Here is a 27,643-nt window from a genome sequence, read left to right as displayed (position 1 = left end):
TTGCTGAAGCTAGTGTCATTCTCCTTGGGTCACTATTAGCTAGATAGACTCTGAAAATGGCTTAGAAACAGGGGGCCATTGAGAATGAATAGGTTGGAGTGAGGAGAACCAGGAGGCAGGGAGACTAGGCTGTTGTAAGAATAAAGGCTTGGCAAAGAGGCCATGGATGGGTGACCCTCAATGACAGTGGTGGTAGTAGGGATCAGAGTCATAGACAAAGCTAAAAAATGGTATAGGGCAGAAATGGTGGGACCTGGTATCTGGATGAGAGGAGCAGATGGATGTGGGCTGCCATCAATAGTGTTAGGATTTCAATTTTAGGGTAAGAATAAGGCATGGTGCCATTGACATCTACAGTCTTGATGGCCATCCCAGCCTTATCTCCCTGCATGTGATGGGCCCTTCTACATGTCTGTGGTTTTGCATATGTTGTTTCCTTTGTGGTGTTCTGTCCTTTCCATCCTTCCTCTTTCTGGAAAACTCCTACTGGCCCTTCATGACCCAGCTCAAAGGACTCCCCTGTCCTTCCCAGTGGAGGTTATTGCTGACTCTGGGCTGCCATCAAATTTTGGTGAGATCTTTTCCAAACCATGTGCCATGTTGGGATGCCACCACCCCAGCATGTTTGTGTGCCCATTCGCCCCATCAGCTATGAGCTTTTTAGGAGCAGGCTTTGCAATGTCCTTCTTCCTCCCTTCTTCCTCCCCTTCAGCCTGGACCTCTCTGTTCTTCTCCCTCCTCATGTATGTATTCAACTCCTGTAATGCTATAAGGTGGCAAGTGCTCTATTAATGACCAGAACCACAATGGGGAGAAACTAAAGGATGGGGGAGCAGGAGTGGTGGGCTCTGGTGTGGCCGATGGCATCCTTGGCTGAGATCAGGAAGAGGAATGTGTAGTCTTTAAGACAGCATACAACCCTTTTTGTTTGTGACAGGGTGAGACCTTCAGCCTGGATCTTTTGACGTGAGCCATTTGATTTCCTGACACACTGTGTTTCACAGTGTCTGAGTTTAGGTTCACTCAGACCATAAGTGCACCATTCTTATGGGGTGAACAGACAAGAAAGTGAGTTTAACAATAAAGCCCCTCTGCCATGTGCTTTTTTTTCACCTTAACTATGTTATTTATAGCCAAGGTGAGACTAGTAACGAGTGATGTGCCACTGGCCTCACACTCTCCCCTCTGTTGATTCCTGAGTGGGAAATCTCTGGGCAGCTGGGTGCGAAACCCTCTCAATCAGTGACATCATCATTCTGTTGCTGCAGCCCATTTAGATTCCTGGCATTGAGTCTAGGATGGACGTTAAGGTCCTGCACAGAGTCTGGAAAATGCTGCCAGTTACCCCCAATTTCAGTCGTTGACTCTTTGGCCATCTTGCCTCTTGGGACCTAGTGTTGGGACCCTGGGACCTAATCACTGACTACCCAGCAATTTTCTTTCCTTCTGGTTCTTATCTGCTCTAGGACAAATCACTTAATCTCTGTGCCTCAGTTCCTTCATCTGTAAAATGGGGATTGTGATAATATAATACTTACCTTACAGGATTGTAGTAAAAATAAAATGATATGCTATATGTAAATTACTTAGAATCATACCATCACATAAACAGGAGCTACATAAGTGTTAGTAATTACTGTTATTACTCTACTGTCGTTATTGCTGTTGCCATTATAATTTTTTACATTGAATCTTGACATTGTTCTTCCAATCAACTAGATATGGGCAAGCTTAGCACCTTCTTTTTATTCAAGTCTCACACCAATGGCATGTTCTTAGGAGGTCTTACTTGACTCCCAAACCTGTAAGCCCACCCTGCAACTCTCAAAACTCTCTACCTATTATGACATGTCATTGTCTTCATAGCATCCATCAGTATGTCACATTATTATTTGTGCACTTACTTATATTGCCTCTCTCTTTATCCTAGAAGGTGAGCTTCATTGCCTTCTCGTAGGTGCTCAGCACAACACCCTGCACCTGCACTGGTCTCAATAATTATTATTACTTGTTAAATGTCTTCATCCTCCATCTTTTGCCTTGTCCCGGACCTCTGTGAGCTTCGTTCCAACAATTGAGTCCCAAAGGAGGGAGAAATTAAGACTGGATGGAATTACGGTGTTTTGATATTCACTGCATTGTTTCCCTTCCACCCCTTGGTGGAGCCCTTGTTGCACCTTTCTACTGCATCTAGGCATTCTACTCTAGACTGGACTGGAAATACATCATACTAAAGTGTGAATGATTGATACAGACTTAAACTACTACCTTCTCTTAAGATACCAAAGCCTGATTAATTCTGCTTTCCTTCCTTACAGGGAAAGATGTGGGGATGGTGCAGAGGTAAGAAGATGAAGATGCTGATTCTGATTCTAATTTATTGCATAGTCCTGGACAAGCCATTTAACCTCTCTGAGCCCCAGTAACATATTTGAAATGAGTTGCTTTCCATGTGAGGTTGTCATGTGTGTCAAATACAATCCCTGTGTCTGAAAATGGCTTGCCTCATAAAATGCTCACTGAGTAAGCTGTTATCATTGTTTATCATAACAGAAAATAAGGAGAGTAACTGAAGTGAATGACAAGTTGAATATGAGCCAGCAATGTGCCTCAGGGGACTCCCTGTCTCTCTATCTTTAAATTTACCACTCGAATCCTTGGGCTGCCTGAGATGAGGCCTCAGGGCACCTGCTCTCCCCCACGTCGTCTTCTATCCCTGTGCCCTCACTCTTAGTATGGTTTGGACAAAGAACTCCAGGTCCCGCCCATTTGGAGAGACAAACGATGCTAAGATGAGCTGTATAAAGTCTCAAAATCAAGTTGTCTTTTAGTTCCAAGGCCTCTTTCTAGCTACTGGAGTCCATCCAGGCTTTCTCTTAGCTGCATCATTTCCTTCCAGAGTCCCTGATAAGGCTTTTTCTATGTCTTCCCCCTGCTTCCCTGGCCCCAGTTTAGCTACTGTTGTCTGAATTCCTGCCCCTATTAACCAGCACCTTCTGTATGTCAAGCTGGGTGCCACTCTTAGGCCTACCCCTTACCCTTCCAATGTATAAAGCCTCTTCTATTGATGAGCATCCACTGAGCTTGTGGAAGGGGCACAGAAAAGATTAGGAACATGTATGATGAGGCCACATCCTCTATGGCAAAGGCCTCATTCTGTGTAGTTAGGAGGGTATATGCTGGAGCCTGATTGCCTGAGTTCCCATCGTGGCTCCAGTGCCTACTAGCTTTGTGACCTTAAGCAATTTATTTCATCTTCTTGTGCCTCAGTTTATTCATCTTCAAAATAAAGACTGTCATTGAACCCATATCACATGGTTTATGTAAGGATCAAGATGGATTTATTCATGTAAAACATCTAGAATGAGGTCTAGCAGGCAGTAAGTATACAGTGAATGATGGCTCTTAAGAATTATTAATAAAGATACGGCCGGGCGCGGTGGCTCAAGCCTGTAATCCCAGCACTTTGGGAGGCCGAGGCGGGTGGATCACAAGGTCAGGAGATCGAGACCACAGTGAAACCCCGTCTCTACTAAAAAAATACAAAAAATTAGCCAGGCGCGGTTGTGGGCGCCTGTAGTCCCAGCTACTCAGGAGGCTGAGGCAGGAGAATGGCGTGAACCCAGGAGGCGGAGCTTGTAGTGAGCCGAGATCGCGCCACTGCACTCCAGCCTGGGCAACAGCGTGAGACTCCGTCTCAAAAAAAAAAAAAAAAAAAAAAAAAAAAAGAATTATTAATAAAGAGTCACTGCTTCCTTATTGGCAAACCTTAGTCAGAGGTGACCTCAAATCTGAGGTGGGTGACCAGGGAAAGCTTTCTTTATCGCTGAACCATGCCTCTACTCCTTAGGATGTTTCCAAGAGAGGTGTCTGCATGAGGAATGGCTGTTCTTATTTCTTCAGCCCTTCGTGTTTCCACTTATTTTGCCAGGCACCTTTGCAACTGTTCCATTAAAGGTAGATGCAGGTCTCTGCTTTTTGAGTTGGAACTTAGCTGTGTGAATTGTTTTCACCCAAAGGAGTGTGGGCAGAAGCAACCGTGTGCCAGTTCTGAGCCTAAGGCTGTAAGGTGTCTTCGGTGTTTTTGCTTGCCCTCTTGTCCTTCTGCCTTCATTATGAAAAGGACATGCCCTGGCTAGGCAGCTGGTCTGAGGAACATGAGAGACCTTGGAAACAATGGAGCAGACTGCTTCAGACCTTCAGCCTAGAGTTGCTCATTCATGCCCATCTAAGCCCAGCCAAGATCAGCAGAATCCTTAACCTGCAGGAACATGAGCAGAATAAATGCTTATTGTTGTACTCTACTGAGATTTTTGGTTGTTAGTTAGGCAACAGTAGCTGATGGATATACATGGTGAATGGCAGAGAATTGCCACTGCTACAGCTTGGATATCTGTCCCTCCAAATCGCCTGCTGAAATTCTGTCCCCACTGTTGGAGGTGGGGCCATAGGTTTCTGAGCAATGGGGGCACACCCCTTATCAATAGATTAATTTCCTCTTTGGGTGGTGGGTGGTGGTGAGTGAGTTCTTGCTCTATTAGTTCCTGTGAGAGCTGGCTGTTAAAAAGAGCCTGACACTTCCTCTTTCTCCCTCTTGCTTCCTCTCTTGCCGTGTGATCTCTGCACATACCTGCTCCTCTTCACCTTCCATCATGAGTAGAAGCAGCCTTAGGCTTTCACAAGATGCCCAGTCTTTCAGCCAGAAGAATCATGAGCCAAATAAGCCTTTTTTCTTGACAAATTAACCAGTCTCAGATATTTCTTTGTAGCAATGCAAAATGGACTAAGACAGCCATGTTATTATTGACTAGGCTTGGGTCCTCAAACCTAAAGCAGAGAATGGTTGGTGAACTGGGCTGAACCATGAAGAATATCCATTTCCCTAAACTAGTTAAATTACATTCAAGCAGGTCATCACTGCTGTACTTACTGGCAATTGTTTTTTAGTCTCCACCCATCCTGTTTTATGCCCAAACCTAAGCCTTACATCTCTTTGCACTAGGGTTGCATGCAGGAAAGAGGCAGAAGAGACCAGTAGACTAGCAGACATGACACCTTCTGACCAAGCAAACCCTGCCTAGCAGAGCACCTTGTTGCCCAAGGCACACAAATGGAAGAGAGAGGAGGGAAGGCTAGCTAAGTGTTACTCTGAGAGACTGTGCCTTGAGTCACTTGCTATTCCTGCTGTTGGATAGAAGAGAGAAAAGGGAGGGAAAAAATACCCATATTAAAGTAAGGTAACTCCTCCATTAAAGGGTTAGACCCAATCAGTGTTTTGGTGTGCAACCTATATATTGCAATGTTATGGTCCCCTTCCCTGGAGGAGAAGCTAAATCAGGTGAGGAGAAGTGGGAAGGCTGGAGTCTTCTATCTTTACTCTCTCTCCTCATCAGTCTCCTTCCTCATAACCTACTTTATTTATTTGTATAGTACTTGTCTTTACCTGGAGTCATATACCTACTAGTTTATTTGATTATATCTATCTCCCATTGCTAGAATATAAGTTCCATGAGGGTGGGAATCTAGTTGGTTTTGTTCATGGCTATATACCAGTTGCCTAAAATAGCTAGTACAGTGTAGGGGATTGATACATACTTGCTGAATGAATGCATGAACTCCTGGAATGGCCCATGCTGGAACATATCAGCTTGGTCACTGTTTGCTCATTGCATTCACAGTCTCCTAGCATTTCCATGCTCCTGGTTGCAGGAACTAGGAGACCCTTTCTTTGGCCTCCTGTACCTTGGGTGTTTGCTCCAGTCCTTGACACACATGCCTGTGGTCTGGAACCTGCTCTGCATCTGCACCCCTACACTCCACCTTGTTTGGTGTCATCCCTGGACCACTCATATAGGTGATGAGGTTTGGACCCAGCTCCCTCCTGGCCCTACTTCAGTTTTGATTCTACTGACTAGAAGGCTAACTGAGAGCACAGCACCTCTGTTCCCAGTGAAGCTCCAGGACGTGGTCCTCCAGAGAAGTGTCCCCCACTTACCTTGCTTGCCTGGTGGGGATATTGACAACCTGTTACCTTATAGCAGGACCGTGGATAAACCAATTGCAGAGACACCTTAGTCTTTGTGACATGTTTTCTTTCAGTTTTGCCTCCTAAAAGTCTTACCAACTTAATTTTATTGTTTTAGCTGATTCTGTTCCTATTTGCTCCTGCAGTGATTCACCCAAATGCAGCAACTTTTATGCCAATGGACTCTACTAATACTGTTTGCAAAGATGCCTCTGTGAAATGATCACGAACAGTTTATCTCACCACTCTGGGAAGGATTGCTTGGTTCCAGGGTGCAAAACAAAACCTAGAAATTTTCAGGTGAAGTGTTGGCTGAATTCCATGGCTGCTGCTTGTGGTCGATCAACATTCCTCACTCACAGCTGCTGAGGGAGGCTGGGGATGCATCCTTTGCTGTTTGGCTGTTCCAAGTTCACATACATTTTTGACATAAACCTAGTAATTGCTGCCTGTAACTTACTATTCTCAGCCTCTGGCTTCCTTCTGATTTATGACTGGAGCCTTGGTGTCTTTCTTCAGAGGCTCCTTATACTTGCCCATTAGCACTTCTCCTTATGTTTGGCAAGGGTCACTGGTGCATTCCTGTAGAGGCATTTATCAGAAGCTCATAAACATTACAGACAACTCTCCTTCTAGCTCATAGTCTGAAGCTCAACAGATAATTGCTACTAATTTTTGAGCTCTTGGTGTGTGGCAGGTACCACGTTATTCATTCTTTATACACTCTATTAAAAGAGCCACTGTCCTTATACCCATTTTACTGATGAGGAAACTGAGGAAGGGAGAGTTTCAATAACTTGTTCCATATCAGGTAACTGGTGAGAGGTGGAGCCAGGATTTGAATCTAGATCAAAACCTCTGCTTATAGCCGGTATGTTTTTGGAAGGTAGGAAGGCAGCAAGGATGGGAGTAGGAGTAGGCAGCAGCTCTCAGGTGCTTGGTCTGGGAACTGAGATTCCCAGACCCCATTAAGACAGATTCCCAACTGTCTTGATGTCTTTAAGACAGTTGAAGCCATAACCACAGAATGTGAGCCTTGAGCCCTTGAAAGGAGTATCTTGGCATGAAGATCTCATCCCAGGAGGTTCTCCGCAACAGACTGGGATCTGAAATCCAGCTCCCATCACTGCTCCCCTTGGTCTGACTTTGGATCTCTACAGCTTTTTGCTTCTCCAAGAAAGTGGGAGGGTGAATTTCTTGTTTGCTCCTCTGGATCCGCTCTCTACCCTTCTGCACCCAGCTCTGTGCCGGGGAGACTGACTGAATGGAGCACCTATGGGTTCCCTTCCTTCTGGTTTCCAGATGGGTTCAGCTGATTGGCACCAGCAGCAGATCCAAGAGAAGGGGAGGAGTAATGTAGGGATCCTTACTCCCCTGCCTGCCTCCCTGTGTCTCCACAGGATCTAGGCTCCTGGTAGCTGACCCTCTCTACATGGCAGTCCCTCTCCGGTTTCCAGTAACTTCCTCCCCTTGCTCCTTATAGGCTAGAGACATGGTTTGGCTGTGTCCCCACCCAAATCTCACCTTGGGTTGTAATAATCCCCACATGACAAGGGTAGGTCTGGGTGGAGATAATTGAATCATGGGGGCAGTTTCCCCCATACTGTTCTCATGGTAGTGAATAAGTCTCATGAGATCTGATGGTTTTAAAATGGGAGTTCCCCTGCATAAGCTCTCTTGCCTGTCGCCATGTAAGGTGTGCGTTTGCTTCTCCTTTGCCTTCTGCCATGATTGTGAGGCCTCCCCAGCCACATGGAATTGTGAGTCAATTAAAGCTCTTTTCTTTAGAAATTACCCAGTTTCAGGTATGTCTTTATTAGCAGAGTGAGAACAGACTAATACAGCTAGGGTGGGTAAGAGCATTCCCCCTTACTGTTCCTGAAGTTCTGCATTATTCTTTGTGGTTTTCCTACTTTGTGCCTATACCTTTTTAGTAAAGTTCCCTTAAATTATCCAACTTGAAGGTAACACCTTGTTATTATCGCACCCTTACTAATATCCCTGAACTTTAGTTTGAGCCATTTCCGACCTTCAGATGACCAACCTTTACCTGCACCCTTGACCACTCCCACCCCAGCCACTCCGTACTGGTGCTCTTTCCTAGCTCTTGCAGATGCATTGTACTGTGGAAATAACACAGGCTTCTGGATTAGTGCTGGGTTCAAAGCCTGCTTCTGACACGTACTGTATGACTTTGGGCAAGTTACTTAATTTTCCCATGCCTCAGCTTTCTCATCTGTGAAATGGAGGATAGTATCCCTTCACAAGTTTATCATGAAAATCAAATGGCATAATGGATATAAACTTTTCTTAGGTTGTTGCAAAAGTTATTGCAGTTTTTGCTATTAAAAGTAATGCCATTAAAAGCAATTACTTTTGTACCAACCTAATAGCTTAGTGTCTGGCAGATAAACATTGGTTTAAACATCCCTCATTTTGCCGGTGCTCTCTTGATCTCTAATTCTCCAGACCACTTATTCATTTTGTTGAGCAGTTCCCCTGGGTCCTGCCCCAAGATGTGGCCAAGAAAACATGGCAGAGAGGAAGAAGCAATTCTTGGCTCCCCATGAAAGGAGGAGTGGGAGGAACTCGGAGGAGAGCAAAAATGACAGTCTGAGGGTTTGAAATAATGACACAGGAGAAGGGTAAATAATTGCAAAATGGAAGTGTAAGAGGGGTGATTTAATACTCCTCTTCACGTACAGCTCCAGTTTGCCAGTTGGAAATGCTAAAAAGGAATGTTTCTGATATCCTAGCTAGAGCAAGTTCCAATATACTAGTAATATACTAGTCCAATGGCCAGATGTCCATGGCTCCTTCAGAAATGGATTAAAAAAGCCTCCCTTACCTTCCTCTGTGTTTCTTTCTTTCTTTCTTTTTTTTGAGATGGAGTTTCACTCTTGTTGCCCAGTCTGGAGTACAGTGGCATGACCTTGACTCACTGTAACCTATGCCTCCCAGGTTCAAGTGGTTCTTCTGCCTCAGCCTCCAGAGCAGCTGGGATTACAGGTGTGTGCCAACATGCCTGGCTAATTTTTTATAGTTTTAGTAGAGATAGGGTTTCACCATGTTGACCAGGCTGGTCTTGATCTCCTGACCTCAGGTGATCCACCCACTTTGGCCTCCCAAAATGCTGAGATTACAGGCGTGAGCCACCACACCAGGACCCTCTTGCTTTTCATTGTATCCTAACAAAGCTCTGTCTCCGCAGTGGAAAGCTATCTCTTCCTCACTTGGAGTTAAAAGGGACTGCGTTGAAATTTAGCTGAATATTCTCCTTGCTTGTTGGATCTTGGGAGGGTCTTGACTACTTCAGACATCATTTCTGCCGGATATGGTGGCACGTGCCTGTAGTCCCAGCTACTTAAGAGGCTGAGGTGGGAGGATTGCCTGAGACCAGGATTTCTAGGCTGCATTGAACTATGCTCATGCCACTGTACTCTAGCTGGGCAACAGAGCAAGACCCTATCTCTAAAAAAAAAAAAGATAAACAAAACAGTAAAAATGCATCATTTTCCTCATCCTCAAAATGGGGATCCTTGTAGTTCATGAACGTAGCTGGGCCGATGGTTGAATCAGGAGCAGAGGATGAATGTAAAAGATACGAATATAATACACAGCCAGAAAAGGCATTCAAGCCTCAACCAGTGCTGATTTCCACCTTTATTTTCCTCTTACTGTAGCATAACAGGTGCCCTGTTTCATTTCAGGGGAAATTTGAACATTTACTGTCTTGTATTTCTTAAAACAGCTGAAAAAATTCCTTGATTTTTTATTACCTTTCTTCAGCTTTAGGACTAAATGCCTCTACCCCTCCTTCTCTCTCATCAGGCAGTACAGTTTGTTTGTTTTTTGAGACAGAGTCTTGCTCTGTCACCCAGGCTGGAGTGGCATGATCTCGGCTCACTGCAACCTCCACCTCCTGGGTTCAAGTGAGTCTCCTGCCTCAGCCACCCAAGTAGCCGGGATTACAGGCCTGCGCCACCATGCCCGGCTAAATTTTGTATTTTTAGTAGAGATGGGGTTTCGCCATTTTGGCCAGGCTGGTTTCTAATTCCTGACCTCAGGTGATCCACCTGCCTTGGCCTCCCAAAGTGCTGGGATTCCAAGCATGAGCCACTATGCCTGGCCCATTTTTCGTTATTGAATTGTCACTTTTGAGGATGCTCTTGTACCCTTGCCACCTTGTCCCTACTCAGCTATGCACTAAGAGTGAATGTCTGGGTGAGGGTGGGGATGGAGTCCAGAGTACAGTTATCCTGAGTCTCACAGGAACTCCTATTTTATTTTATGCCTTTCCTTAGGCCCTTCTATCTTCTATATGAACCTATTGTCCTTCAAAAGAACTTTGACTTTGAGACTTAGACTTTCTACTTGATTTGAGGACAGACTGGGTTTTGAGAGCTAGTACTAGAGATAATGAAGGCAAAGACCACCTGGGAAGACTAAGATCAATTTTGATCAGTAATTGTATTATTCACCACCTATGTTCTTAATTTGCAAATAAAAAATAGTCCTATTCATGCCTGAGCATTCATCGTTTTCATGAGTGAGGCATATTATGACTTCATGGGTATATGGTCTGATGTGTTCTTTTTGCAAGCAGGGGTGAATGGAGACACTTCAAGCCTGCCTGCTGCATATTAGGTGTGCCTCAGAAAGAGCTCCTCTGGTCAGAAACCTTTCACATTCTCTCAGCTTCATGTTCTAGTTGTATTAGAATTAAGCTATTAAAGCTCAAACATATAATTATTACATTCCATTTCAATCATAATGACTAAAACTGCTGATGTGATTCTTGGCCATCAGGTGTACCTGTTGACGGCCTGTTAGAATCACCTGTGCAGCTTTGAAGAAATACAGATGCCAGGGCCTCACTTCCTGGGGGCTTTGATCCATTCAATCTATGGCAGGGCCTGGGAATCAGAATTTTTATAAAGTACCACAGGGGATTCTGATGCATAGCCAGGATTGAGAATCATGGAGCTGGACCACGCAGGGGTGAGGTGGGTGAGTTGCTATTGTCCTACACTTTTACTGCTACTCCCTATGGGATGATTTTTAAATTATTATTATTATACTTTAAGTTCTGGGGTACATGTGCACCACGTGCAGGTTTGTTACACAGGTATACACATGCCATGGTGGTTTGCTGCACCCACCGACCCATCATCGACATTAGGTATTTCTCCTAATGCTATCCCTCTCCTAGTCCCCCACCCCCTGGCAGGCCCTGGTGTATGATGTTCCCGTCCCTGTGTCCATGTGTTCTCACTGTTCAACTCCTACTTATGAGTGAGAACATGCAGTGTTTGGGTTTTTGTTCTTGTGTTAGTTTGATGAGAATTGTGGTTTCCAGCTTCATCCATGTCTCTGCAAAGGACATGAACTCATCCTTTTTTATGGCTGCATAGTATTCCATGGTGTATATGTTGCACATTTTCTTTATCGCAGTCTCTCATTGATGGGTATTTGGATTGGTTCCAAGTCTTTACTATTGCGAACAGCACTGCAATAAATGTATGTGTGCATGTGTCTTCATAGTAGAATGATTTATAATCCTTTGAGTATATACCCAGTAATGGGATTGCTGGGTCAAATGGTATTTCTAGTTCTAGATCCTTGAGGAATTGCCACACTGTCTTCCACAATGGCTGAATTAATTTATACTCCCACCAACAGTGTAAAAGTGTTCTTATTTCTCCATATCCTCTCCAGCATCTATTTGCTGACTTTTTAATGATTGCCATTCTAACTGAGGTGAGATGGTATCTCACTGTGGTTTTGATTTGCATTTCTCTAATGACCAGTGATGGTGAGCTTTTTTTCACATGTTTATTGGGTGCATAAATGTCTTCTTTTGAGAAGTGTCTGTTCATATCCTTCACCCACTTTTTGTTGGGGTTGTTTTTATCTTGTAAATTTGTCTAAGTTCTTTGTAGATTTTGGATATTAGCCCTTTGTCAGATGGATAGATTGCAAAAATTTTCCTTCATTCTGTAGGTTGCCTGTTCACGCTGATGATAGTTTCTTTTGCTGCACAGAAGCTCCTTAGTTTAATTAGATCCCATTTGTCAATTTTGGCTTTTGTTGCCATTGCTTTCAGTGTTTTAGTCATGAGGTCTTTGCCCAGTTCTATGTCCTGAATGGTATTGCCTAGGTTTTCTTCTAGGGTTTTTATGGTTTCAGGTCTTACATTTAAGTCTTTAATCCATCTTGAGTTAATTTTTGTATGAGGTGTAAGGAAGGGGTCCAGTTTCAGTTTTCTGCATAGGGCTAGTCAGTTTTCCCAACACCATTTATTAAATAGGGAATCATTTCCCCATTGCTTGTTTTTGTCAGGTTTGTCCAAGATCAGATGGTTGTAGATGGGTGGTATCATTTTTGAGGCCTCTGTTCTGTTCCATTGGTCTATATATCTGTTTTGATACCAGTACCATGCTGTTTTGGTTGCTGTAGCCTTGTAGTATAGTTTGAAGTCAGGTAGCATGATGCCTCCTGCTTTGTTCTTTTTGCTTAGGATTGTCTTGGCTATGCGGGCTCTTTTTGGTTCCATATGAAATTTAAAGTAGTTTTTTCCAGCTCTATGAAGAAAGTCAATGGTAGCTTGATGTGGATAGCATTGAGTCTATAAATTACTTTGGGCAGTTTGGCCATTTTCACGATATTGAGTCTTCCTATCCATGAACATGGAATGTTTTTCCATTTGTTTGTGTCCTCTCTTATTGCCTTGAGCAGTGGTTTGTAGTTCTCCTTGAAGAGGTCCTTCACATCCAGTATAAGTTGTATTCCTACATATTTTATTCTCTTTGCAGCAATTGTGAATGGGAGTTCACTCATGATTTGGCTGTTTTTCTGTTATTGGTGTATAGGAATACTTGTGATTTTTGCACACTGATTTTGTATCCTGAGACTTTGCTGAAGTTGCTTATCACCTTAAGGAGATTTTGGGCTGAGACAATGGGGTTTTCTAAATATACAATCATGTCATCTGCAAACAGAGACAATTTGACTTCCTGTCTTCCTATTTGAATACCCTTTATTTCTTTCTCTCGCCTGATTGACCTGGCCAGAACTTCCAATACTATGTCGAATAGGAGTCACGAGAGAGGGCATCCTTGTCTTGTGCTGGTTTTCAAAGGGAATGCTTCCAGTTTTTGCCCATTCAGTATATTGGCTGTGAGTTTGTCATAAATAGCTCTTATTATTTTGAAATACGTTTCATTGATACCTAGTTTATTGAGAGTTTTTAACATGAAGGGGTGTTGAATTTTGTTGAAGGCCTTTTCTGCATCTATTGAGATAATCATGTGGTTTTTGTTATTGGTTCTGTTTATGTGATGGATTATTTTTATCGATTTGTGTATGTTGAACCTGCCTTGCATCCCAGGGATGAAACCGACTAGATCATGGTGGATAAGCTTTTGGATGGACTGCTGGATTTGGTTTGCCAGTAGTTTATTGAGGATTTTCACATCCATGTTCCTCAGGGATATTGGCCTGAAATTTTCTTTTTTTGTTGTATCTCTGCCCGGTTTTGGTATCAGGATGATGCTGGCCTGATAAAATGAGTTAGGGAGGATTCCCTCTTTTTCTATTGTTTGGAATAATTTCAGAAGGAATAGTACCAGCTCCTGTTTGTACCTCTGGTAGAATTCAACTGTGAATCCATCTGGTCCTGGGCTTTTTTTTTTTGGTTGGTAGGCTGTTAATTACTGCCTCAATTTCAGAACTTGTTATTGGTCTATTCAGGGATTCAACTTCTTCCCGGTTTAGACTTGGGAGGGTGTATGTGTCCAGGAATGTATCCATTTCTTCTAGATTTTCTAGTTTATTTGTGTAAAGATGTTTATAGTATTCTCTGATGGTAGTTTGTATTTCTGCGGGATCAGTCGTGATACCCCCTTTATCATTTTTTATTGCATCTATTTGATTCTTCTCTCTTTTTACACTGAGGGTAAAACCGCCTACTCAAGCCTCAGCAATGGCGGATGCCCCTCCCCCCACCAAGCTCGAGTGTCCCAGGTCAGCCTCAGACTGCTGTGCAGGCAGCGAGAATTTCACGCCAGTGGATCTTAGCTTGCTTGGCTCTGTGGGGATGGGACACCCTGAGCTAGACCACTTTGCTCCCTGGCTTCAGCCCCCTTTCCAGGGGAGTGAACGGTTCTGTCTTGCTGGCATTCCAGGTGCCACTGGTGTATGAAAAGAAACCTCCTGCAGCTAGCTCTGTGTCTGCCCAAATGGTCACCCTGTTTTGTGCTTGAAACCCAGGGCCCTGGTGGCGTAGGCACCAGAGGGAATCTCCTGGTCTGCGGATTGTGAAGACTGTGGGGAAAGCGCGGTATCTGGGCCAGAGTGCATGGTTCCTCACGGGACAGTCCCTCACAGCTTCCCTTGGGTAGGGCAGAGAATTCCCTGACCTCTTGCCCTTCCCAGGTGAGATGACGCTCCACCCTGCTTTGGCTCACCCTCCGTGGGCTGCACCCACTGTCCATCCAGTCCCAGTGAGATGAACTGGGTACCTCAGTTGGAAATGCAGAAATCACCCTCCTTCTGCATTGATCTCGCTGAGAGCTGCAGACCGGAGCTGTTCCTATTCGGCCATCTTATCAGCAAGTTCAGGATCATTTTTATTTAACAAGACAATAAAGAAAACATGCTCAAGCTAGCATTTAGCCAGAGGCAGAGAGGACCCAGCACATTTAGTGCTAGGTATTTAGAATACAGAGGACAATAGACAACTGATTGAGGTAGTTTCTTGTGTCAAATCAGTGTAATCTTGAGCAAGTCCCTTCCCTTCCCTGGGCCTCTGCTTCCCGATCTTCAAAGCAGGACAGTTGGATGAAACACTTTCTGTGCATCTTGCAGTGTTGACATTTGTCATTGCCGAGACTTTACCGGGAAGACATCTCATTGTTTAGTGGAGGAAGCCAAGTGCCCTCCTGCCACCTCATGGGGAAACACAGCCACCAGGAAGAGGAGGGAGAGATGGTGTCTCGGGAGGTGGAGGAGTTTGACTGCCGAGTTAGCCCTGGGATGACTACAGGATTGACATGAGGCTCTCCAATAAGGGCTCATTACCCTTTGATGAGCCTCAAACGTCATCGTGGGCACTTTATTCTTATAGGATGGTAGCGCTTGGAATCCCAGAAGCTGGTAGAGTGGACATCTGGCTTTGGAGGAAGGCCCTTTCTCCTCAGGGGAGACAGCCATGCACATGACCCATAGAACACGGAGGGTTCAGAGATCTGAGAACTAAAGTTTATGCTTTGCAAACTGTAACAGTGTGATAAATATGAATTATTATCAACACGATTCTTGCTATTATTAAATCCTTACACTGCAATGTTAACTGGTTCATGTTTCAGCCCCAGCTCAGCCACTAGTTGGCTGTGTCATCTCAGACAAGCCAAGCTCCGTCTCTGAGATATAGCTGGTTCATTTGCAAAGAAAGAAGGTAGACCTGCCCGATCAGCTAAAGATGCTTCCTGCCTCAATCCGGTAAGTGTGATGAAGATGTTGAAATTAATGGTTGAACAATCAGTAATCAGAAGCTCACCTTTCAAAAAGAAAAAGGCCAGCTGGAAAATGACTTAATTAAAAGAGGAAAAGAAAGCTCTCTCTCAAGAGGCTGCTCTTTCACAAACAGTCAGCATGTCTGTGATATTCCGTGTAGCATATTCCGACGACAGGGAAACACAGTGGATCTGCTGAAAGATGAGCAGCAAGTGGTAAGTGGAGGTGTTTGAAATAGAAAAGTCTATTTTAAAAGACGACTAATAAAGCTGGAGGAGGCAGCCCACACTGAAGCAGTCTGAGCCAACATCCTGTTGCCAAGACTCCAGTCCCCGCTGCTGTGCCCGGGGCCCTGGGACTGTCTTTGGCACAGCATGTGAGCAAGAAGGAAGGAGCAGAGGCTAGAAGCAGGGGCTAGGTTTCTGTCTGAGGAGAGGGTCCCATGGAGAGGGGCCCCAGGTGAGGGGCTACCTGTGGCCTTGGCAGAGGAGACCCCTGCCCTTCCTGTGAGCCCAGCCAGCTCCAGGCATGGTGGGAGGATGGGTACGTTTCTCTAGGCCTGTGCAGGAGCTGCACCAGTGCTGGTAAGAAGCAACAACACAACAGTTAAGAGCGGAGACCTAGAGCCAGACTGAATTTGAATCCCAGCTTGTATCACTTAATAGCTGTGAGACTGTAAACAAGTTACTTAACCTCTCTGTTTCTCATCTTTTCTTATCTATAAAATTTAATAATATTAGTTAATCATAGGGTTGCAGCAAGGATATAAGTTAATTTTGTAAAGGATTTGGGACAGGGCAAACAGTACACTAGAGATTTTGTGTATTTTTTATATGTATATAATATGTTTATTATAGCTATTGTATATTATATATGTAATACATACGTAATATAGACATATAGTATTATATATATAATAGGGGGATATATATGTATACATAGGTACATAAAATGTGGCCTATCAGTTGGGCCCACCTGTTTCTTGGGCAGAGGTCCAAGGCTAGTCAGTGCCCTTGGTCTTCAGGTAAATAATGACACTCTGAAAGCTAATCTATGCTAACATCCTCAAGGCCCCGGTAACCGCTCTCTGGTCTCCTCTGAGCATTAGGCCAGATCTGCAGGAGGCGATGCTCAGGCAGCCCCAAGCAACTGCTTACGACTGACCAGACTTCTCCCTGAGCCCCAGGCCTATATATCCAACAGCCCAGTGAATGTTTCTGCTGGGATATCCACAGACATCTCCACTCATCATGCTCCCAAACCTACTCATGACCCAATCCCTTTCAGGGCAGACCTTTCCTTGTTTCTAGTCTCAGTGAATGATAATACTATCCTTCTAAGAGGGTGTTGTGAAACTTTATTTACAAGATGGTGTTGCAATCCTTTAGCCCTCCCTCTCCCTCATCCTGTGTCTCATTTCTGGATAAGTTGTATCCATCCTTACTGTGTTCATCTGTGTATCTCCAGTAGTCTGGGACATCATTGATTCTCACCAATGTTTGCTAGAAAGTTGAATGGATGAATGAATGAATAAATGAAGGAGGTGCCTGGATATCATCATAATAACAATCAAGGATTTATCAAGTACATACTATCTTCCAGGCACCATTCTAAATGCTTGGCATATGTGCATTCCACACATAAGAGCTTGACATATCCAAGCCTCATCGTGATGATCACTGCATATGTGTTGAAAGAACACAAAGCATGTATGAGGAAATCAGGTCCTGGGGAGTCCTGGGTAGAGCTTCTGAGTAGAACTTCCATAACCCCTCAAAGCCAATGGTGTTTCCTTACTTTACAAAGCCATCTCAGAGCCAGGTCCTACTGAGCTGTGTCTGGCCCAATACAGTGCAATTTCTGGACCATTTTTCTCCCCTGCCGGGAAGATGCAGAAGCTGCCGCTTCACCGAGTCCTCTAATAGCAAGGCCTTATTTTCCCTGCCACCCTGGGGCTTTTGCTCACCATAAGCTTACTTCTGTGCAGCTCCACACAACACACTGTAAAAGGAAAATGGTAATTAGAAGTAACGCTTGAGCAGGAGAACTTGCATGGAAACGTGGAAAAATGTTTTAGTTAAACGAAGCAGTAAAGATTCCTTTAAAGTGTTACACACACACACAGCCATCTAGCTGTTCTCTTTTTGAAAGGAGGAGATGAGAGGACACACAAGGTGTATTGTGCATCTGTAGGCACCGCCTCCTTAGGGCTTGAGTTTGGGCCAGTCCTCTAGGGATCCTGCTGAAGTGGCCAATGGTATTGACAGTTTACATCTCAGTAGCCCAGGACCAAAAGCCTAGCTCAACCAGATGGAATGTAGCAGGACACATAGCAGGGTCTCTGTGTGTATCCAAAACAGCTGCACAGGGACAGGATTGTGGAGACACAGGATGGCAGCCCCTACAAGGACATCCCAGCTTCTGCTTACTTTTTTCATAGCATTTATTATCACCCAAAGCTGAGTTTTGCATGTTTGTTTATTACCTTATCCTCAACCAGACTGGGAAGCCCATGGAGGTAAGGATTTTGTCAGTCAAGTTCACCTCTGTATGCATGCCATGCACAGAGTTGGGCACATACATAATTGGCCTTTTAGAATATTTCATGAGGGAATATTCTTTGATTGCAAATTGCAGAATCCCCCATGGCCCGAATGTTGCCTGATACATTATAAGCTTCTAGAACACAAGCTTTAAGAGAGCAGGGTCTTTGTATGTAGCATTCCAGTAGCTGGTCTGGAGTGAGGGTTAGCACACTTTTCCTATGAAGGGACAGAGAGAAAAGATCTTCAGCTTTGTGGGCCAGGTGGTCTCAGCCATAACTACTCAATTCTGCTGCTGTAGTGTTAAAACAGAAAGACAATATAGATACCAACAAGTGGGCATGGTAATGTCTCAATAAAACTTTATTTACAAAAACAGGCAGCAGGCCAGATTTGAAGTAGTTTTCTGACTTCTGCTCTAGAATATAAATTCCATAAAATAAGGGATTAAAAAAATGTGGATCCATAACCAGCACCTGCAACAGTGCCTAGCATACAATAAGTATGCAATAAAACATATGTTGAATGAATGAATGAGGGGCTGAAAGTGGTTTTAGTCACAGCTTGTGGGTCAGGGTCATTATGTGTATTGTTGTGTTGGCCTACTGAGCAAAAGACACTCTCTGGAAGCAGATACTGGAAGCCTCCTGTGTTCTGGGCTAGTTGGTTGACATCTGGAATATCATTCCCAAAGCTAGGGGTCTAGAGTGCATGAAGAGGACAGGGCCTGAGATGGGGCAGAGACAAGTGACCTTGTGATATGGAGAATGGTGGAAGGAAATGGAGAGACTGAGCCTGGAGAACAGAAGAGTCAGGGAAGAGACAGTTTATATATTTCAGGACTTCTATGTGGTAGAACAATGAGATCTTTCTAAGAAATAAGAGGGCTATTTTTAGAACTTTCTGTAAGTTAGGTAGACCTGGCCAATATGAACAGCTTGATGAGAGTGAGCTCTCACTCTACTGGGAGCATTCAGACAGACATGGGGATGCTGTGGAAGGGATTCAAATATTGGAAGGGGGCAGGATTAGGTACTGCTGGGTTCCTTTTGACCCCAAGAGCCATTCTCACATACAGCACTGTTTCCCAAGCAACAGTTGGTGACTGCACTCCAGACAAAACCAGACGCCCCTGCCTTGTATAGGAGGCCCCTTAGGGTTGTCCCTAGCCTTCTGCTTCAATTGCCCTGTTCCCATCTCCTGTTACCTGTTCCACCTTCAACAAACACCATTTGACATTTCTCAATTCCCCTCCCGTTTCTCCTCTCCTGGCCTTTACACATACAAATTGTATTAGTTTAGGTTTCTCCAAAAGGAGAACTGAGGCAAAGGTCCAAGTGGGTGTATGTTAAGAACTGATCCTAGGAAGCATGGAGAGGGAGCAGAAAACTGGGAAGGAAAGGCAGCTAGTAAAAGTTACATTAGCAAACCCACCTTTGCTAATGCTGTGCTGACTGGAGCTTAACCCACTGGGGAGTGTCTGGGAGCCAGTGTATATCACATCACAGAGTCATCCTCCCTGAATAGTGAGAGAACTGGGGTATTTATACACCAACTCCCATCAGTCTTAGTTGAGGAGGTACAGGGAGGAGGGTTGAGTTAATTTTCTTACACCTCCAGGTCTGCCACTTACATGGGCAAAAGTGAGCTTTGGAAATAGGAGAAAATCCTGAGGCAAATAACTGCGGGCATGGCAGTTGGAGGTGCAGCACTGATATGATTGAGGCTGAGAGGCCAAGGGTAGGGCACCCAGCCATGAGTGCTGAAAGCTCCCTTCTAGTTGGAACTCTAACCCCACTCTTTGGTTTTGATTTTGATCCCACTTCATGGTCACATTGGCTGCTATGTACGAATAAAGAGCTCCTGGTTCAAGAATTGTGATGAATAAAGCATTGATTCACTCCTGCTCAAGGTCAAACATGTTTGGTTAGGTAGTTCTCATCGCTGGTCCTGGGAAATAGATCAGGTTCACTTATTTGGGCAAAGGCAGGTTGTATGTGCTATGATAGACATGTGTCTTGATAATATGAGATGGCATCAACACAGGCCTCACTGACCGTTGTACCACCTGGTCCCAGCCATAGCCATTGTAAAACATACCTTCTACCTACTCAGTAACCATTAATTAGGGCCTTTAGTGGGAGATGGTTCACAGCCTCCTTTACACGTGATTCCAGCTGCCAGTCCACATAGGGTCCAGATCCCTATAGCTGGTTTAGCTCCCAAGCCTTTGTGGTCCTTCCTTCCTGCCCACTGGCTCCCAGCATGCCTTGTGGCTGATTGGCAGAATATAGAGACAAGGAAGAGAGATGTTCCACCCTTTCCATGTACATCCTTTATTCTTTCACTCATGCTGTAAATACTAAGTGCCTGCTGTGAACCAACCAGGCACTGGCTCTGTCCTCATGGAGTTCATGTTCTAGAGGAGAAGACAGACATTTAATCAAATATCTACACACACAGGTGATTACAAACTCTTATGAAGTTGGTTTGGAGATTTGTAGACTGCTTGCTTCTTGACATTTGGGGAAGACTTCCTAAGCCTTTGCAAATTCTTCTGTGTGGGTTCAGGGTGAAAAGCAGTGTATGGTAGAGACCAAAGAAGCTGGGTGAGTGTGCTGATCTTGTGGCGGCTTGGTAATTATAGCTGGTGCATTATTAATAAGCAAACATTCTGTCTCTGCCTCCTAGTTGCTTGGGCCGAATGCTGTTAAGCTTGAACCATGAGCTCTGAATTGTTCACTTTGTCTTCCTGTTTAATAAAAGGTTTTAGGAAGTACAGACCTGTTAGCAGGGGCATACAATTATTTTTGAAATCAAGAGAGCCCAACAGATCTTGATTGGTGGTGGTGATAATACTGGGGTGCCTTATGGGCAGGTGGAGGTCCCCCTCAGCTTCAGAATAGGTGAGGACAGCCGGAGGGGTGAGGAAGGAAGAAAGAAGGACCTGCTGTTTGCCCTCTCCCAGGAAGCCCAGTTGAAAACCTGAGAGATGGAGCTGCTCCACTTGTTTCCTAAAATCATCTGTTTTTTAGTTTATTTTATTTTTATTTATTTATTTATTTTTTCTTGCTGCTGTGAATTGCTTTCTAGTTCTCAACAGCATAATGCAATATTAACCATTTTGACTAGAGCTTCGTCCTTGGGAGGGAGTTTTCACATGAACAAGAGGCAGCACAAAGCCAGGAAAAACAGCATTGACCCTTTAGGTCCATTACACTCCAGAGAAAACTTTCCCACAGCAAGGTCACTAGAGGCAGCCTCTACATACAATGACTCCTGGGCAGAATTCTGCCCTTGGATAGATAGGGAATGACCTTGGCAAATGCAAAAGCCATTTGGATCCATTTTCAGACCATCAACTTCGACTTGAGAGGAGTAGAATTAAAAATAAAAATCAATTAAAACTCTTACTGTCATTTGAAAAGTGAAAATTTCATGGGTTTTACACTCAACCGTGTGACCCTGGATTTAAGACGGCGGTGACCTGGGGTAAGTTTCTTGACATCTCCGAGCCTGGGATTTCTCATATGTAAGTGGTATTCATTCAACAAACTTTTACTGTGGGATATAATGTCTGGGGATGTGGGAAGCTGTAGTTTTAAGGTCAGGTACAGGCCTAGGGATGTGACAAAAGAGAGGTGCATGGGGCTCTTTTCCTTGGTGAAACACAGAAAGATGGTCAAAGAAATCTCTGTTTTGGGTAGGTCAGACATCCTGCACCGCATGAAGTGCATGTTTGAAAACGTCCACTACCTAAGAGTGTCACCACCAAGAACCATTTAATTACTGACCTTCAGGCAGCAATGGGGAGGGAAGGGGGAAGACAACTCACATTTCCTGAGTGCCTACTGGGTGCCAGGAAGCACCTTATAAACATGCATGTATCATATTGAGTCTCCATCCACCCAGCTGAGAAAGTGTTATGGTTCTCATTTTACAGATAAGAAAATGGAAGCTCTGAGAAGTGAGTCAACATCTTTGAGGTCAACACAGCTAGGAGACAGCAGAGTTGACCAAATCCAGATTTAACTGCTTCCAAAATTCTCACATTTTTATCCATCAAGGAGATATCTAAGTTCCTATCTAGATCTCCGTCTCCACAGAACCCCCAGGTTGGGGTGCGTTTGGGGGATGAGATAGAATAGGCATAGATGAGTGCATGTGTGCACCCTGCACCCACATAGGTAGTTCTGGTGCCTTCTCTGTCCCCTTCTGGACAATCTCAGCCAAATTTATGACAGCTTCTGCATGCAGGTGACCTCCAAAGTTCAGCCTTTAGCACCGAGTTCTCTGTTGAGTGCCACACCCAAATATCCAAATGGCTATTTGACATCTGCAGTTGGATGACCTACGGGTACTCCAGACCCACAGTGTTCATGAATGTCCAAATTGATTACCGCCTTCCTCTCCTACTCACTGGCTCCTCGTCCATTATTCTCTGACTCAGTGGATAAATCCGCTGAAGCTGGTGTTCTTCACAGCTCTGTGGTCAATCAGCCCAAGATCTTTGCTCTAATTTCTCAGTCGTATCCTTCCTTAACTGATTCTTCCTGCCATCTTCCCTAGTTGGAGCACAGACTGTCTCATGGAAGGACTATTGTAGTAGTCTCTCCCCAAAGGGCTCTCTCTGTTCTCCAACTCATACTTTACCTATTGTCAGTGTCATGGTGGAAGGTGTAGGACCTTATTAGGTGGGCATTGGGAGATGGTCATGTGGGCTAGATCTTTATTACTCAAAGTGTTGTCCACAAACTAGTAGCATCAGCAACATTTGGGAACTTGTTAGAAATGCAGAATCTCAGACTCCACCCCAGACCTAAGAAATCAGAATCTGCATTTTAATGGGCTATCCAAGTACTTCATGTGCCATATTAACATATGAGGAGCACCAAGATAAAGTGAATGGCAGGAGCAAACTGCAAAGGTCAAAAAGAATTGAGCATTTTCAGTGAAATATGAAGAGAATTGTTTGACCAGAGGGGAGGGGAAAGTAAACAAAAGTCTGACAGCTGGAACTCTGTGCAAGGCCCAGACATTACTTTGTGCATGTTAATTCCACAAAGCCACTCTAGGAGGTATTGTAATCCCTGAGAAACTAGAAGCACTTGGAAGGACGGTCATTATTGTATTCATTCAAAGATGAGGGAACTGAGGCTAACAGGTGGTAAATTATTTGTTCAAGTTTCCATAGATAGTGAGTAGTAGGGTCAGGATCTGACCCAGACTTCTGATCTCCAGTGCTCCAGCTGCCTCAGTTTAACAGATACAGCCCATTTCTCCATCTCCATCACCAACCTTTACAGAGCCATAGTTTTCCAGCTCTAGTGTGCATGAGGATTATCTGGAGGGCTGGTTAAAACAGATGATTGGGCCCCACCCTCAGAATTTCTGATTCAGTAGCTCTCAAGTAGGGCTGGAGAATTTCCATTTATAACAAGTTCTCAGGTGATGGTGGTGCTGCTGGTCTGGAGGCCACACCTTGAGAACCTAACCTGTGAGACTGACATCATCTGCAGGTAAGGTTGTTGGAAGAATAGCTGCTTATCACCTTGTGTTTTTGGTTATTGGCCCTCATAGCTCACTTCGTTGAGTCCTTACAACTATTAAATGCAGACAATATCACTTCCCATTTACACAGGCTGCAACTGGTGCTCGGAAAGATTCAGTGTATTTTTTGTGTGTTAACACACTTACTAGAAGGCAGGCCCATACATGCCCATTAAGAACTCTAGCCTTATAGTGCAGTCTCAAGTTGGGAGGTCATTAAGGAGCCTCCTACTCTACTTGCAGTTAAAAGATGGGGAAATGTAGGCCTGGAGAGCAAGTGAGCTGCCTGGAGTTCCACAGCAACATGAGGGGAGAGCCAGCTGGGGAACCCTCTCTTCTGACCCCAGGGCTAGTCACTGGCTCTTCCATCAGCTACTATGGAACTCTCTGGACTTTGGCTCCCCAAATATTCACCAAGGAGCCTTGCTCAGGACTTTAGACACTTTCCAAGGCCACGCATATTGGCTTGACAGATCATAGCAACAAGAGCTGACAATTATCACGTACTTACTGGGTGCTGGTCACTGTTCAGTTAAGTGCCTTGGATTGACCCACCGGATCCTTGGTGCAATGCTATGGGTTGTCCTTTGCTGTGCTATGAGATGGATGTAGAGGTCAGCCTAGATCCCTGCCCCAGGGGAAATTCAAAGTCTAGAGGGGAGACAGGCAAGCTCACAGAAATTTCAATGTATTTCAATAATAACAATAGACTGCACTGTGGCTCATGCCTGTAATCCCAGCACTTTGAGAGGCTGAGGCAGGAGGATTGCTTGAGGTCAGGGGTTTAAGACCAGCCTGGGCAACATAGTGAGATCCTGTCTGTACAAAATAATAATAATATCAAAACAATAGTAACACTTTGGTGAGGGTTTGCTACTTGTCAAGTCTTCATTTGGATTAATTGATTTGATTTTTTATAGCCAACTATGAAGTAAGGAAGTATTACCATTTTTACAGATGAGGGAGCTCAAGCTTACAGAGTAGGTGTGACTTGCAAATGCCAGAGGTTTCAAAGGAGCTGAATGCATGTCTTTCTGACTCCAGAACTCATACTTTTAACCCTCTCATTACACCACATGTATGTGAATGTGTGTGTCCACACTGCACATGGGGGAGCATCACCCTTGGCTTATGAAAAAAAATGAAGGCAAAGCGCAGGAAAGATATTTATCCAGGCAGAGATTGTGGTTTTTCAAGCACATTGCTGCAAAAGAAGGCAAGTCCAGCCTTCAGTGGGCCACACTCTGATGTGCTAATTATAAGTTAACTGTTAGCTGTTCACTAGAGATAGATCTTTTTCTATTCCTTTATTTCCTTGCAAGCAGCCTTGACAGCGTTGCTTTTAAAAATATTCTGTAATTCAGAGCATTACACTTAACTAATTTAACCCCTGCATTTCTTCATTACATCACAGGTACCCCTTGTCTTGTCATCTTTCCCTATGATCCCTGAGTGGGGTTATCCCTATCCTCAGTCAGTGAACATATTTAGCTGAACCCTAAATCCCAAGGATTAAAGGCAATTAAATGAGATAATGCATATGGCATCGCTTTAAAACCATAAAGGGCCGCACAGATGCGAAGGGTTATTATTATGAGCCTTCCCTGTTAATGAGTATTAATGAGCTAAGGCTGCAGATTCCTAATGTTACAGATCCCTAATATTAACCATATGGAAGCCTAATTTTCAAAGAGAATTAGAATCAACTGGAAGAAGGGGCTGCAAAACATTTTGAATTCAATTCTCCTAATTCTTAGTATCTTGACTGCAATCTGCATGAAGCTAAATGGTTATGTGATGACATAATGGTTTGTCTTTGTTCTTAACTAATTGCTTTAGGATACCTGCCCCCACATTATTCTGCATTTTCATGGTTCTCTTGATAGGGACCTAGATTTTTTTTTTTCTGTGAATGAAGTAACATGTCTAATTTGAGCTTTAGGGTATATGGATACTGGAATTGAGAGGGCACATCAGAACCCAAAATATTTCAATTTCCTTAAAGTCAAGGAGTGATTGGAAACACCTGCAGCCAGGATGACTTCACCGAGCTGTGACTTGAAATATTCCATATAAAGTTCTTGTACAGAGCTTGGCACAGAAAAAGTAACATTATTGTCCTTATCATTTTTGAGTCTCTGACAGATGAATAGACAGGGTTTTAGATCACAAAGCCTGGAAGGGCAGGATACACATTTGCGTATTATTTTCTAGACTGTGGGGAACCACTGAAGATTCTTGGGGTGGGGATGTTGAACATAGTTTTGTGTTTTGGGGCTTTTAACCCTAGCAGCTGGTATAGGAGGGAGTATAACCACTAGTGTCAGGAAATCAGGTAGGAAACAGTTTCAAAAATCTATGAGAGTTGATAGGGGCCTGAACTGGGCAAGGCCAATGGGCTGGAGAAGAAAGTTTATACATAAGAGATTTTTAATAATTATCATAGATAGAACTTGGTGATTGATCAGCTATGTGGTATGACAAAGATTGACACTCAAAAAGTCTAGGTGATTTCTTAGGTTTAGGTTACTGGGTGAAGGAAGCCAACCAGGATGAATATAGGAGGAAGAGCTGCTTTGGGGGTGAAAGGCTGAGTTATATAGAGAGAGCCAGAGCCTTCATTCTAGTGGTTGGCATGGCTGTTGAGTTCCAGGACTATTTGGGAACAGAACATGCCAAGTAAAATGAAATTATAAAATCAGAAGGATCTTGAGTGATCCAGTCCCTTCATTTTATAATTGAGGAAACTGAGGCTCAGAGAGGGGAAGTGACTTTTTGAAAACCACACATCATTTATTAAAGAACCAGGACTGGTTTCTGAGCCCCTCACCACCTCAGATCAGAGCTTCTTCCTCTCCCACCCAAAATGTAAAGACAGAATCTGCTTCAGACTACATTGTTTTCCAGGAAGAAATGACACTTTGCCAAACTCCGGGGGAAGTTTTCAAGCTTTGAATATATCTTGTTTCCTTTTAAAGGAGTCCTACTTTGTAGACATATCAGTGCCTGAACATAGACACCCACAGAAGCACCTACACCAATGATGGAGGGAGGGGGTGTCAAGCAGAGAGCCTGGGTGCCTTGGGAGAGGAAAAGGGAGGTGAGAATACAGGAAAATTGTGTTCTGGACTCCCTGAGAGGTGGTGTGAAGAGGGCAGCACTAACAGATAGGGTACAAGGCAGGTTAGAGGCACTGTTGCTGGGGGTGCTGAGGGAAGGGGACCAGGGGTGCCATGAAGGCCAAGACCTAGGGGTTAGACCCAGCCAGGAGAAAAGAAAGGGTTTTGCTCGAAGAACTCAAAATATCTGCCTGGGGCAAACAAGATGGAAACTCACAACCTCACAAACTCTTCAGTCACCCATCTCTCGGGGAGTCCACGCCACGACCCACCCATGCCAGCCTCTGTGCTTGAACATCTCCAGTGACAAGGGAACGTGCTCCCAAGTTCTATCCCCTTAGACCTCTAGTAGGTAAAATCCATTCTCCCACTGATGAGTGGAGAGAGATATTCCTGAGAATGAGCAGAAATTTCTCCTTACAATGTTTCTCTGTGGTTCTTGGTTTTTGTTCTTTTTCCCCTGACATTTACACCTGTATCACTAGGCAGATTACATCTTTCTACAAGTCATCAACAATAGTTTGGGACAGAATAAATCCAAGAACAAAGCTCAAGCCCCATGGCACACTATCAGGGCTGGCTACAGAATTTGCCAAGCACATTCTGCAAAGTTTGCAAATGAAGATGGGGCCTGATTGGAGAAGCTGGGGAATGAATCCATGTGCTCCTTGCATGGCCTGCTGTTCCAACCAATGATGGACAGGCAGCCCTCGTCAGGAACTGCAATGTTCTTAGAATAGGGGGCAAGAGAGAGATTCACCCCACCACGTTACTTGCTCAATGTGCCAAGGAGCTGTCAGCCTAGGCAGGGAACAGCCACTGCCTTGTTCTGCCCTTAGATGCCACAGGGTGTGTGCCTAACTTTGACACCCCCATGGGTTGCCTGACCC

At 44.3% G+C, this 27,643-nt stretch overlaps 1 long non-coding RNA gene across 1 annotated transcript in view; it reads left to right on the top strand.

The window, feature by feature from the left end:
• LOC105496370 (uncharacterized) overlaps nucleotides 1-27,643 on the top strand; it is a 187,416-nt gene that overhangs the window by 121,719 nt on the left and 38,054 nt on the right. Inside the window, exon 2 of the long non-coding RNA XR_011614321.1 lies at nucleotides 15,394-15,526. This is a non-coding gene — a long non-coding RNA (uncharacterized lncRNA). The remainder of the gene's footprint in view (nucleotides 1-15,393; nucleotides 15,527-27,643) is intronic.

This window comes from Macaca nemestrina, chromosome 15 (assembly GCF_043159975.1).
Source record: "Macaca nemestrina isolate mMacNem1 chromosome 15, mMacNem.hap1, whole genome shotgun sequence".
Classification (NCBI taxonomy): Eukaryota; Metazoa; Chordata; class Mammalia; order Primates; family Cercopithecidae; genus Macaca; species Macaca nemestrina.
This window is presented reverse-complemented; position numbering and strand designations above follow the sequence as displayed.